Source organism: Protopterus annectens, chromosome 2.part1, assembly GCF_019279795.1.
Source record: "Protopterus annectens isolate FY-2018-M chromosome 2.part1, PAN1.0, whole genome shotgun sequence".
Taxonomy (NCBI): domain Eukaryota; kingdom Metazoa; phylum Chordata; order Ceratodontiformes; family Protopteridae; genus Protopterus; species Protopterus annectens.
The window spans coordinates 1,885,076,338-1,885,091,719 of NC_056729.1; positions in this window are offsets into that span (position 1 = coordinate 1,885,076,338).

Here is a 15,382-nt window from a genome sequence, read left to right on the forward strand (position 1 = left end):
AGTGCCTTGTTCAAAGGTCCATTTCCCAGTTTACAGGACTTAAGAATTGTAAACATGGAGTTATTGTCGTTACTTTTTGAGACCCAAACCCTGCAAAAATAAGTTGCATTTGTAAATACCTAATGTACTGAAATGGGCTTAAATTAAATGCTAAAAAGTGCAATATTGTCACATTTGGTAAGCTGGCAATACTCCTTCCAAAATGAGAATGTAGTTAGAGACATTGGAATGTGGGGTGCTAACGCCCTTTCCTTTGATCATCATGTAATAAGAGCAGCCTGAAAGCACTTCCACTTGGTTCAGCTGATTGCCAGGGGAATATCATCCAGGATCAAGGAGGTAATTGCCCATTATATTCACCATTGATTAGGTCAGTTATTGAATGCAGTGCCTTCTTTGGGATCTATCTCACTATACATATTAAACTGTTTGAAAGGTCCCTGAAGTTCTTAACAAAAAGGATAAGTGTCTGAAAGCCATAAGGTATCAGAAAAGACTGGAATCACTGTTCCTGCATTCAGTATCATGTCAGCCTTAGAGAGATTTATGCCTTGTCTTCTGAAATATTAGGCACCCAGTGGTTCTAAACCTTTTGTATCTCCACAAATCAACTAGTCTCACAAACACTAAAAGAAGGGATCTAAAGCTTTACCAACCCATAAGTAAAATGAGGGGGTGAGAGATGTTCTTAACAGAGCCTTCCATATGTCTGGAATAGACTCCCGATGTAAATTAAGCAGTGCGATGCACAATTTTCCGTCAAATGGGAACTAGATGATTGGACGGGTATTTATAAATTCAGTGCAGGGCCTTTATTCCTTTCCATTCTAAAGCTCACAGTCTTGGCTTAAACCAGAAGGCCAATTATTAATACTTATCTTACTGTTATTGAAAAAAATAATAATTAGATTGTCACATCTCCTTCACTATATTAATTTTATTTATTTATTTATTTTATTTTACATTTGTTAACAGGGATGGTCCGACTGGATGAATGTCCATTTTCACCGGAGTCCTGGGGAGAAAAGCTCCAAGGTACATGTATACATTACAATTATTAGAACAATTAGTGAATGGCAATTACCCACAGGTTACAGACAAAGCAGTACAACAATCACATGATGCCTGAGACTTGCAAATCAATGCAAATACAGGTAGTAACGACATATTACCTTCAGGATTAAAAATACATTGAGTAGCTTTAGTTATGGTTAAACTTACCTAATCCCTAGAAGACAACTATTTAATGGAACTATTTAAAAGTTAACTAACTCTAACACTACAATCTTTTGTAAGCTGTTTTCTATAAAAAAGTATGTGACACACGATGCTCCCAATTAGCTTGACCTGCTTAAACTGTACTATCATGTTCCTATACTAACAACTCATTAAAACAGAAATTAGAATCTGTTTCCAGCTGCTAGCCATCTTTATAACTGTGGATATTTTTTTATCTGATTGTATGTCATGTGATGTTGGTAATTTGCTCTAGGGATCCATTAGTACCTGACATAACTCCAACAGACACTTATTTATATAATATTTTATTGTCTAATTAGCTGCTGAATCTTTCCTTTTGTGCATTATTAAGCCATTTTGTTTCAGCTGGGACTTGTTATTTCTTTTTCCCAGTTGTTCCTCTGCTAACTCAGCCTCTCTTCCTTTACCCAATTTGATGAAAATCCTTGAGCTTTTTTAAGTAAACTGTATGTAATTATATACACTAACAAGTAGGCAGAAGAGAGCAGCTATACTGCAAATGAACCATGCATGTGATGAAACAAAGGAAGTTATTTCATTATTCCAGAAAATAAATGTTTTTGCAAGGAAAATAAGTTATAGTATGAGACTACAGGCAAAACAAGAAGATAGCAAGAATTTATTTTATGGGAACATTGATGCATGCAGAGAGATGATATAAGTGATAGAATCTGGCAGCTAGTGACAATGCATGAAAGGTGACATGGTTTACAAATAGGTTCTACAGTCTGATCAGGCAGATAAAGATAAGTGACTTGATAGAAGCAGGAGCTGAAATTGTGTTGGAAAGGGATTTGTGCAAAGCTGTCTCTCCATACATTTTTTTCCCATAACTAGCTCCTGTCTTCCCATGTTTCTTCATCGAAAGGCCTTGGCTTCAGCATTGTTGTTACTTAATTAAGTGGACAAACTGATCCACATCTGACCCTTTTCACTCGCATGCCAGGTTAAAAAGTTAAAAGGTGAATACCTAACAATACATTGGTTTATATGATTAAATACTAAGGTTCATCAGAAAAATCAAAATACCTACAACAAAATCCCAGTATCCAAAAGAAAAATGTTGAAAAAAAAATGCAACATATTACAGTGCAACCAGAAAGCAACAATATTAGAAAATGTGCTACTAATGAAACATTATATTATCAGAAATAGGAATAGTCTTAAAAAGTATTGTAAGAGATATTCGGCACTTCGGTGTGATGCAGCCTGTTTTGTGATTGTTTAGTTGGCAGTGTGTACCCAGGCACCATTGCATTCCCAGCCTAAGAAAAAGGGGAGTGCTGGAAACAGCATATTGCAGTATCAGTCATGGTGTATCAGTTAGTAATTATACTTTCTAGTAATTATACTTTCATAAATAAGTAGTAAAAGGAAGATGCAGTGAAACATATCGAGGTAAGCCGATGTATGTGAGTATAAGGTAATGGAAACAATATTCAGCAGTGTAAAGCATGACGGCCTAATGCAGAGAGATCGGTCTGCATGACCGCAGAGGGATGGGTGCTCACCATTAATATTCCCAGACATCAAACACTGAAAAGTATTCTGACTGATTCTGCTAGTGGGACTCTTCAAAAAGCTGTGTACTCATGTTGCCGACTTTTTTCAAGACACTGTAAAGAATATGTTGTGCCTAGATGCCCTGATCTGTTCTCCTAGCCATTCAGTCAGTGACTCCTATGTTACTCTGCCCAAGTTGCATCCTTGACCAAACGTGAACAGATTAATTTATGCTGATAGTAACCTAAACAATAAACAGTTTATAAAAAAAAGAAAAACAATAAAGCACATAATATTCCACAGAACAATCACAAGTCAGCATACTGAAACTCACTGTACACAAAACTCAACATCCATAAATCTGACTCACAAAAAACATACAATAGACACACTTCTGACTGGGGATCTCCTACCCCCCCCCCCCACATACACACAAAAAAATACATGTCCAACTCTAAAACTGTACTTACTTTTAGATAAATGCAATTCAGGACAAAACGTCAAACAGACAGTGTCAAACAGTGCATACCAAACACACAATGTATGCTTTAGACAATCTAACATACCCTTTGAAGCATACACACACACTGCATCCACTGGACTCACACACATACTGCATGCTTCTCACCACCAACAATTTACTCTAACACTCATTTGCAAATATATACTGCAATCATACCTCTCAATCTCTTAGAGACAGAAATCTGGACAAAGCCTAAAATAATGGGGGGGGGGGCAAAGGCCCAAAAAGGACACATTTTAAATATTGCTCTTGTAAATTTAGAAAGTTGCTAGAACAACACGATTTGTGTTAGCATATATTTTATAAAGGATATGAAGTCTGAAACTCAAATGTAAGTAATTATTTAGTGACTTCAGTCATTAGTAATTTGCCAGAAAATTACAAATTTTATGAGGAGCAGAGCAAAAACATGAGACAAAAATCTGGACATTCTGCAAAAAACAGGACAGTTGAAATGTATGAGTACAATCTTTACTACAAACACACTCTGCAGACTTTCAGGGCCAGATTCATGAAGGCTTGCACGGAGTCTAAGAGTAGAGTAAGACTCCATGCAGCCATCATGTCTGCTGAGCGATCCAAGAGCAGCCGGTAGGGGCGTGCAAAAGAGCACCCAAAACGAGTCTTAAACGGACAGGGCTAGGATATGCAAATTACCTCATTTGCAGCTGAAAGCTATGCAAATGAGGTAAATTTGCGATCCAGGAAGCCCGAACCTGTCCGAGTAAGAGTAGTGTTATTTGCAGAAATGTACTCAGTTGACAACTGAGTACGGTTCTGCAAATAGCAAAACGGAGCCATGACAGCCCCAAAAAAAGGATGCATACAGTGGAGGAAGCATGCCAATGGCCAAAAATACAGCCATTGTCAATGGACACCAATGCAAATTAAAAATAAAATAAAATGTATTTTTTATCCCGATCACCGATGTTTAAGTGTAGCGCAGCGCCGCGCAAACGCGGTGCGCTGTAAAAACCAATAAAACAAGAATTAAAATCTACAAATGTGGATTTTATAGTAATCTCTAAATTATAATGCAAGGGAATGGCAGTCCAAAGACAACATGGCTACCGAGCAGAGGTTGCTAAGGGGGGAAGCTCAGTCTAAGACATGTAACCAAGCATTAGTAGGCAATCCTATGCAAATGAGGGTAAGGACAGTGAATCCCAAGTTTACATAGAAAATGAGCACAGTCAGTGGAGTGTAGGAGTAGGATAAGGGGAGTATCAGAGTAGAAGATAGGTGACATCACGAGGGGGGTATGTATGATAGAAGTGAATCTCGTTGGAGCAGAGTGGCATGTGTATGCTGTCAGTTGCCCATCACTGGAAGAGGTGTGTCAAAATGTATCCCAGCTAAAGGCAAAAAATTGAAGGTGTATGCCATGGATAACACCAAAGTTTCTTGTAGAAGTGCTTGCAATGTGTATGCACGCGTGTGCGGACGTGTAGAACCGAGTAAGACTGTGTGCGTGCATGTACACTTGTGTGCGCGCGTTTAAGCTGGAGTAAGCATGTGTAAGGCTGTATAATATTGTGTAAGCGCGCTTGCGCCTGTGTGTGCATGTTTAAGCAAGAATAAGCAAGTGTAAGTCTGTGTAAGTATGTGTGCGCGCTTGTGAGCCCGTGTGTGCGTGTTAGCGCTTGTTTGCGCAGCGCTGCCCCCTGAGGAAACAGAAAGGGAAAAGGAAGCACAACAAATAGTAGGAAGTTAACCAGGGAGTACTAGCAGAGCTAGCAGGTGAAAACAATTAGAAGCAGGCAATTACACAGGCAGTACACTAGCCCAGCCCAGCACTTAAAAGTCTGCAAACAACATTCCACTATGTTTTCCACAGAGACACTGCAACACTGCAGAAAGCTAATAGAAGTGAAAACTGAAAAAGCTTTACTGAGACAAAGAAATGTTAGGGGCTGCCATTGCTGTTATAAGGTGACATATGCAACAAGCTGAGGGTGGTGACAATGCAAATGCTGCTGGACAACCCACAGTGAGGAGACGGAGAAGAGTGTACAGGCCCAGGGTAACCTATCAGGGGCTGCATGAGCTGGAGATAGTGGAGTGCTATAGAGTGGACAGAGACCTCATGCAGCAAATTGTTGAGCTGTGCAGGCCATGCCTCACACACAGAACCAACAGAGGGGAACCCATCCCAGTGAAAACCAAGGTATGTGTTGGCCTAAGAATAATAGCAACAGGTACCTTCCAGAGACCAACTGGTGATATGATGGGGATATCACAGGCATCAGCATCCAGGGTACTGCACCAGTTCCTGGATGCCATGTCAGCACATGTCGGTGATCATGTATACTTCCACAATTCCCGTGAGGTACTGGCCAGCAATATGCATCACTTCCAGCAAATAGCGGAATACCCTGAGGTAGTGGGTGCAATCGACTGCACGCATATACACATCAAAGCACCAGCCGGTGAGCGGGGTACGGTCTACTTTAACCACAAGGGCTTCCCCTCCATCAACTGCCAGGTTGTGTGTGATGCCCAGGGCATAATACTGAATGTGTGTGCTGGCTGCCCTGGAAGCTACCATGATTCCCATATTTGGCATCTGTCACCGCTGTACCAGACATTTGCCAATGGGGACATCCCTCAAGGTCACCTAGTGGGGGATGCTGGCTATGCACTGGAGCCGTGGCTGATGACACCCATCAGAAACGCACACACACCTGAACAGGAATGCCATAATGAGGCACACGCACAAACACGAAATGTAATCAAGCGTGTGTTTGGGCTGCTCAAGTCACGGTTCCAGTGCCTGGACACATCTGGTGGAGCCTTGCAGTACTCACCAACTACATGTATCCAAATTGTCATGGTATGTGCTATGCTACATAATATGATCCTGCGAAAACAGCTGCAGCAGGACCAGCATAGATCTGAGCCAAACAGCCCCCACCATTGCCAAGGCCATCACAGGCAGAGCGTGACTCGGAGGAGGAACAAGCTGAGCCTGCCCCAGTAGGCAGAAGGAGGTGTGCCCAGTATGCCCTGGCCTTGGCAAAGAGGCAATGCATAGCACATACACTGGCCCAGTAGGAACCCTGGAAATGATACCTCTCTCCGACATGCACAAAGAGTAAAAGGGATGCCTAACATGACACTACCTGTCCTCAAACATGTATAGGGAGTGTAGTATGTGCATCCGACATAGGCAGCCCTGCAGCACCACTCGAGGCATGATTGCCATCTGTTAAGTAATATAAAGCAGTGCTAAACAGCTGTCACCACCAATCAGTACGTGTAACCAAAACTGCAAACACTAACTAGCACAACTGTGGTCAATGTTGACCAATATTGCCCAACGTTCAGCAATGTTGGTTAACATTAATCAATGTTGGACAAGCGTGGTCAATGTTGGGCATGTCCGAACAAAAGCCAACATGCTCATATATGCCCACTGGCCCGTAAGCAGTCATGTCTGCTCATTTTGAAAATATAAAGCGGTGACAGGCCTCAAACCCAGGTTACCGTGCACTATAGTCATAGTACTGAACCACTAAACCACGACAATATGTCAGTGGTCAGCCTGTATGAAGAAATGTTGATAGGTCTATGCAAAATATCACATGGAAACCCTACAGGCATAGCATACTCCCGTCTAGTTATGACACAAAGGTGAGCCCTGCAGTAAAAATAGAACCCGATCTTCAACACACAGATAGTATAAATGTCAATAATGCACATGCTCACACACATCTACAAATGTAGTGGACCTCAGAAAGCAACATAATGAAAGGTCACACTGGGCATGCTCACACACTTGAATAAATGAGAGAAATGTCAGGCAACAAAACACTGAAAGGCGGAACTGGGCATGCTCACACACTTAGGCCATGACTGAGTGCAGCAGTGGGCCACACATATCCAGCAGTTGCATGTGTTAACCCAGGAACCTCACACTATCCACCAATCTGACATGTGCACACAGTTAAATGACAACAGACACATATATAATATAGAGGAACCCTATCAAAACCAGTCATGTTCTGCAGATACTCAGGCTGTTCATAGAAAGTGGGAAAGCAAAGAAGAAACAAAACCTGCAATCAGTATCATCATTAAACAATGTGCATCCCAAACAGTATCACAGGTCCAGAGGCTGATATTAGGCTATCCACCCTAGGGCATGTCCAAGCCTCTCCAGAGTGTGCTTGGCTATTGCAACCCTGTTAGATTAGTAGAATGTGCCTGTGATGAGTAGGTCACACAAGATAGCCTATCTACATTTACTTTAATGTGCCCCTGTCTAGCAGCGACACAGAAGATATCCCAGGGGTAAACATACATTCACCCATCCACTTGTCAAGATGTCCCCTGTAGGTAGTCATTGGTGGGCCTTGCGTATGCAGGACTGTGATCCCATTCCACAGTGAGTGGAGCCTCTGGGATAGTAATCTGTCCTTCCTGCATGTCTTATTAACATCCATGCTGAGGTCTACGTCCCTGGAGCATGTAGCTCCAAGGGATGTGGATATCCTGAGGTGGACCATGTCCATGACATCTGTGTTGGACACGTCCTTAAACAACAGGCACAGATCACGTTCGAGTAGGCGTTAAGCAACTGAGTATAGCTGGAGATACGGTAGCTGAAGTGAGCAGGCCATCTGTGTGAGTCCCTAGATGCACTTGGTGAGGTGATCTGTGTCCATTACAGTTGCTGCACGTGTCGGGTAAGGTACATCCCAAATGGGGCATTGTATCCAAGCATGGGCCTGATGACTATAGGGGCACAATGATATAGATGTGAAACCTCATGGGATAAGCTGGGCTATACAGAAGGTCTGTCTAACCACATTAGCAACATGATTGTCAAAGGCGAGAGTACAAAGTACTCATGACCACAAAGCCATAACAACTCCTACCATACATAATGGATTACCACCATTATGGTAATGTGTGGCCACGTTGTAATCCCCAAAGGGGATGACTATGCATCTAATGGCATTTAGCCGTAGGCCATGGCTCTGGCACCAGTTATCCATCCCTATGAGACCCCTTTTGAGAATGCCATTGGCAGTTGGAGAGATGATAATGGCACCCAGTATGCAGTCATCTGCGAACATGGACAGCCATACCCCTCCTGTGATAGCCTGTACATCAGAGACATATCCACTGAACAAGACAGGTCACAGGACTGAGCCTTGTGGGATGCCATGTATAACTGGTGCATAGTCAGACATGGCACCTGCAATGATTACCATGTGTGTCCGAACCCTGAACCAGTTAGCAATCCATTCTGTGACATATGTGTCGATATCGAAGCTGGTCAGCTAATGTAATGTGTGGAAGGTGTATGCGAGGCCCAGGTAGGCTGTGTGGACATCCTTCTCTACATCAATGGATCTGTTAACTGTTTAAAGAAGTTGAACAGGGTCAAGAGGCAAGATCTGCCCACAACTAAGGTGAGATGTGTAGGATCCACTGTCAGTATGTTCTCGATGTCTATGGGTATGACTGCCATGATGATACGCTCCAAAGATTTGCAGGCCAGGCTAGCTAGGCTTATAGGGTGACAGTCTCGTGCCACCAACCCTGTGGAGCGGGAACACTGTTGCAGTATGCCATTCCATGGGTACACAGCCAGTAGTGACTCTGAAAATGAACAGTGACCTAATGTGAGGGTTACGGTCGTCATGACGCTTATGTAACACGCAGGCTGGGACACTGTCTGGTCCCATTGATGCAGTGATGTCTGCTCTGGATAGGGCAGCACACACCTGTACATCTGTGATGTCTGTGAGGCTACACCCTGTTGGGATGGACAGCAGCTGTGTAGGGGGGATGGGGTGGAGACATTTGCACCAAACCTGTTTGCCAGGATGTTAGCAATGTCTGTGGGTTAGTGTATGTATAGTCAATATGCAGTAACTCACAGCATATCACTGAGTTTCCACCCAGGTTTCCGACATAACCAAAGAAGGCCTTGTGATTGTCCTCAGTGTCCGTTGCAGATCATTGTTAGCAGCGGTCCTTTCATGAATACAGGAGTGACCATAGCCTTCTGCCAATACTGACCAGAGATGTCCTCCCATGTTGGTAATGTGCTCTATCATGTAGCAGCCTCCCGCTCACGTTATATGGCCTATGAATGTCCGGGGTCCACCAGACAGGTCCCCTGCCTTTGGAGGAGTGAGACATGTTGAATCTGTGATAGCACGAGCCATGCATTTCAGTAGGTGTCCAGAGAATGCGTATGTAAATGAATCAGCGGTCTAAGCCGTACTTACCACTGTACCAGGGCCTTCGTGGGATACAACCTCGGTTTGTAGAAGTGTGACAGCCACTCTGAGAAGTTCCACACAGGGATAACCTGCTATGGGTGTGGGGACTGGATATGGATGTCCAGTGAGATAAATGTATGGTCTGACCTCACCAATGAGGGGCATACCTCTGGTGTGGAACATAGAGTCCCCATGCTGGTGATGAGCATGTCCAATATGTTCTCTCCACTTGTGGGTGTGTTGATCAGGTGTGCCATAGCATTTGAGTGTATATATGCCAGCAACAGTCATACAAGGGTGTTGGTGCTTGTCTAGTACTCCCAGTCACAGTTAGGGTAGTTGCAGTCACCCAATACAATGTTGGTTGGAGAGACCTACATATCCTCCAGTGTTCCCAAGAATACTGAGTGTGGTACCTGGGTTAGGGAGGGTGGACTGTAGCAGGCTACAAACTGAAAGGCAGGTATGCCCACAGTCAGTTGCACATGAACAGTCTCAGATGCTTCGTGCAGTACTAATAACCTGGAGGTGTGTGTATCTGTGATGCATATGTATACACCCCAGTAATGCTGGCCGGTCTGAGTCATGTGTCCGAAATGCATGGTATGAAGAACAACCTGGTAGTACTATTGTGCTGTCGTGAGCCTGAACCAGGTGTCTGTCACTGCACAGATATTGACATCCCCCATACTGAGGGGAGTCCTGCGTGTGTGCACCTGAGGGTTAGACAGCAGGTGTTGTGCAGCATAACCCTTAGTGTCCATAACCTTGTAACATGTATGGAGGTGAGTTGTGTCATGAGCCTTGCTTAAAAAAGCCACTATGGGGGTGGCAAGAGCCTCATCCAGTATACGGTAATCTAGGTGTGACTGGTGCAAGCTGCCCATAGCGAAGCTACATGGCATGTCGAGCATGTCATCCCAGGATGACAGACACTGGATCCCCTTTGAATGACACCAATATGTCAGCCAACTGTTATAAGTGATCAGTTTGTCTGTATACTGTGACATCAGTCCTGGTAAGGGTATGATGTTACGCAAGGTCAGAGTCATACTGTACTGGGCGACATGAACAGAGAGCTCATCTAAGTCACATGTCATGTATTCCAGGGAGGAACGTCTGAGGTTATCCACACCAGCATGGACAATGATGGAGCCATACATGTACTCGCTGTGGAGTGACCTGAGTGCATGTGTCATGTGGTGGATCTTGGCACGCGGCAAACAGCCCAAAGTGACCTTCACCTTGTACAGCCTGTTGAGTGAGACGTTAGTGTGTCTGACAATAAGAGTCACCCATGAGAAGTGTATTAGGTGTGTTCCTTAGCCCTAAGGGCAGTGACTGTGTGGCACACTGACTGTGTGAACTATGTGATATGTGTGTAATGTTGTGGGGTAGCGGTTGGTAGTGAGACTGCTTTGGAGGTCACCGCTGCTTAGGCTGTGTTTATGTAGAGCCTCCAATGTGTGGTAAGCTATTGTCTGTGCTGACGCAATAGGTCTATGTGAGACTGTAGTTGTGGTGTGTGTGTGGTTACCTTCACCACCTGATAGACCGTGCCAGTCACGGGTCATGAGAGCCTAGCCCCCCGTTCGTCTATATAGTTGCATCCCTCCCATATAACTGAGTTTGTTGTGAGGAGGAGAGGGTTGTCTGTGTACATGAGGCAGTTGTAACATTGCGGCAAAAGTCCAATAATTACATGCCAGACTGGAGAGTACACAAGACACCGACCAACAGACATCACGGAATATCAAGATGACATACTCTGTTGACTGTTCACATAGGATCAGTAGGGTGGTAAGTGTGTAGAAGAGCTCTACAGGGGTGAAGTGCTCATGTTTGTCTGTGTTATTGAAAGATCATCCATGAATGAGTCACGACAGAACCATGACACTGCCTTCAGATATGTCATTTATAGCAATGTACACCTATATATGCCATGAGTCAGGGACAACTGTACCTGACTGACAATGCCGACAACCTGTCAGACAGGCCCATACATACATACCCACCTCCCACTGACAAAAGGCCATATCATCATACCAGGAGATAACAGATGTGGAATGGGTATATAGCACCACCCAAAGCCAAATTCATGGCATCAATTGAATTACATACTTCCCCTCTATGTGACATAAGTGAACTACAGAACAAACATACTCTGCACCCGAACAGTCTGTCCAGTGCCACCCACAGTACCGGATCTGAAACCGTTGAATGTGTTACAGCAACATATGGCACACCCCACAGGTGTTGGTGCACACCAGACCATGGGAACTAATGTCCTATAAGCCTATGATGTCTGTACTGCAAGGCCATGCAGTCCATCATGATTGAAGTCATGAACAGAGCTATTGCATGCCGACAAACACACAACCCTACCAACTGTGGTATGTTCATGGGCAGAACATGGTTCCCACACCTGCTGGGCCGTTTGCAAGGCACCCACCCATATATCACTGTAAGGAGCTACACACGTCCCACATGGACTCTGAATAGCCCCTACTCAACATACCAGACACATGTCGTATCCACAAAGCAACACTATGTGCATAAATATGTATTGTCATATGAAGGAATGGCAATTTGTCCACGGATAGATCACACAAGGCATGAATAGTGGAGTTCTCTACAAGCTGGTAACACCTGCTGACCCACGTGGATCATTCCTTGGATTGCATTAAACTAAGTGCACACACATTACCATGTCCAGTCTGATGATGTCAGCAACCTACAAATATAGCAGGAGACTAGAAGCCCCCCCAGTAAAGTATGTAGCATGTTGTGTAAATGTGTATCTCACTAGTATCATAACATAGGTAGGGGTTTGAATCCTGCAAATGCTGATTGTATGTGTATGTGGGTGTGTATGTACGTGTGTGATTCCTTTGAGAGGAGTCTCCATTTTGGAGCCTAGCAAAGCACATTCACAGAGGTAGATACCCCTTTGTCAAATCTGATGATGTCAGTATCCCACAAATACAGCAGTGGAAACATAAACCCCCAGTAAAGCATATAGCACGCCGTGTTAATGCGTATCTCACAAGTAGCAAAGCATAGTTAGGTAGGGGTTTGAATCCTGTAAATGCGGAGTGTATGTGAGTGTGGGGGTGTTTATGTGTGTGATCTATCTGAGAAGAGTGTCCTTTTTGGAGCCTAGCAAAACACATTCATAGAGGTAGATTCCCCTTTGTCAAATCTGATGATGTCAGTATCCCACAAATACAGCAGTGGAAATGTATACTCCCATTAAAGTATATAGCGCGCCGTGTTAATGCGTATCTCACAAGTAGCAAAGCATAGTTAGGTAGGGGTTTGAATCCTGCAAATGCAGAGTGTGTGGTGGTGTATGTACGTGTGTGATTCCTTTGAGAGAAGTGTCCTTTTTGGAGCCTAGCAAAACACATTCACAGAGGCAGATTCCCCTTTGTCAGATCTGATGATGTCAGTATCCCACAAATACAGCAGTGGAAACATAAACTCCCACTAAAGCATGTAGTGTGCTTTGTTAATGCGTATCTCACAAGTAGCAAAGCATAGTTAGGTAGGGGTTTGAATCCTGCAAATGCAGAGTGTGTGTGGGGGTGTATGTACGTGTGTGATTCCTTTGAGAGGAGTGTCCTTTTTGGAGCCTAGCAAAACACATTCACAGAGGTAGATTCCCCTTTGTCAGATCTGATGATGTCAGTATCTCACAAATACAGCAGTTGAAACAGAAACTCCCAGTAAAGTCTATAGCGTGCCGTGTTAATGCGTATCTCACAAGTAGCAAAGCATAGTTAGGTAGGGGTTTGAATCCTGCAAATGCAGAGTGTATGTGAGTGTGGGGGTGTTTATGTGTGTGAGCTGTCTGAGAGGAGTGTCCATTTTGGAACCTAGCAAAACACATTCACAGAGCTAGATTCCCCTTTGTCAAATCTGATGATGTCAGTATCCCACAAATACAGCAGTGGAAACGTATGCTCCCAGTAAAGCATAAAGCGTGCTGTGGTAAAGCATATCACACAAGTAGCAAAGCATAGTTAGGTAGGGGTTTGAATCCTGCAATACCTAAGTGTGTGTGTGAAACCATTTATGAGAGTGTTGTGGGTTTTGCTTTTACTAATGTATGACATATCAGTAAAACAACAGTATGTGCAATGCACATGCCAGGTATCTGTGTGGCAAATACACAGAAGTACATATGACCTCAATTGTTAACTGTGTGGCAAAGACATCAATGTACATGTGACTGCAATCACATCACAGGTGTGAAGCCTGCCTTATACACTAATACATCTGTTACCATTGACAGTCTCTGCTGCTGCTTCACAGACCATAGGTCACATATATATGTATGTGACATAGCTAGCCACTGTAGGGATCTGTGCCCTAGGACATCCGTGTCAAACACACACGTGACAGTTTGTATAGAATAGTGAGGGTGAGGGGTCACGCCTGGGGCATATCACAGACATGTTCAAACACAACACAGTCTGACAATAATGGGCATCCAGTATAGGTGTACAACATCTCTGTGGATATGCATATGGACCCCTCATTGCTTATGGGATACACTGATGGACATCAGCATATGTTAGGGACTGTGGATATCAGAGGACAGATGACATCACATGTGGCTGTACACACACATCTGTACCCCTGCTACATGTTATGGGCTACTACCAATGTGGTACTGTCAGGATACCATGAGTATTAAATGTGGATGACTATGCTATAGGTGGCTCATAGCTTCACAGCATGGGTTGGTCAACAGGTATCTGTCTGTATGTTACCCATGTGGAGGATGAGTGTCTAAACTAGGGAATGCATTGTAGGCCACTGTATGCATTACTAGATGTGGACGGACATATCCCTAGTGTGTCTGCCAGTACCTAGGATGGACACATGCCTACAGGAGTGGTCATGGGAATGTGTGACAGTCAATACCACTGGTAACCGGTATAGTATAGTACCGGAAGGATTCATATGCTAATGTGTACCCTACAGCTGTGTGTCAGTTGTCAAAACATCATCTAACAATTGGTTCAGATCAGGCTGTTGAGAACATGTACACTACCAGAATGCAAAACAATGACCAATATCAATACTACCACCCACAGCATAGTGTCAAATCATGTCATACACACACATGTGTACCCAAGTTGTAACATATGTGTAGTGAAATGCATACTGGCCACCAATAGGACATATGAAGTGTTAACGCTGTGTGATACAGGGCATGTCACCCTTCCCATGTGTCCTCCATGCACATACATGCAGACAGTGCACCTCCACCATGTTCATAAATGTACACCTGCAAATCTGTACAGCATACCTCACACACGTACTGGCCACTCACCAACACATGCTGCCAGTAACACACACATCAGCTAAGTGGCACGTGGGCAGACAATCCATGTTTGGATTTAACCCTGGTGTAAACAATACTACATTGATATCCTTGGCTGTAATGTATCATGCCTGCTCAGATATACCTACAAGGATAGCATTGCATTTTACTGTTGACAACATGCTAACATTGCTACACTGCTATGAGGTCACCCTGTGCATCAGCACCATGTTAGCCTGTTCCTGCATCACAGATGACAGGAGGGTGGCACAGTATCATCATATGCACAGGGCGTGTAATTGGTTTGCCAGAGCACGACATTGACCCATCCAACTGACATGTGTGTGTGTGTGTGTGTGTGTGTGTGTGTGTGTGTGTGTGTGTGTGTGTGTGTGTGTGTGTGTGTGTGAGACAACAGCACAGTATGGGTCAGTGTTGATGTGATGTGTGTGTGTATGTGTTAGCCCTAGGTGTTAGAATTATGTGTGTGTCTGCATGCACACAGTTCCCCCTTGTGGCTGC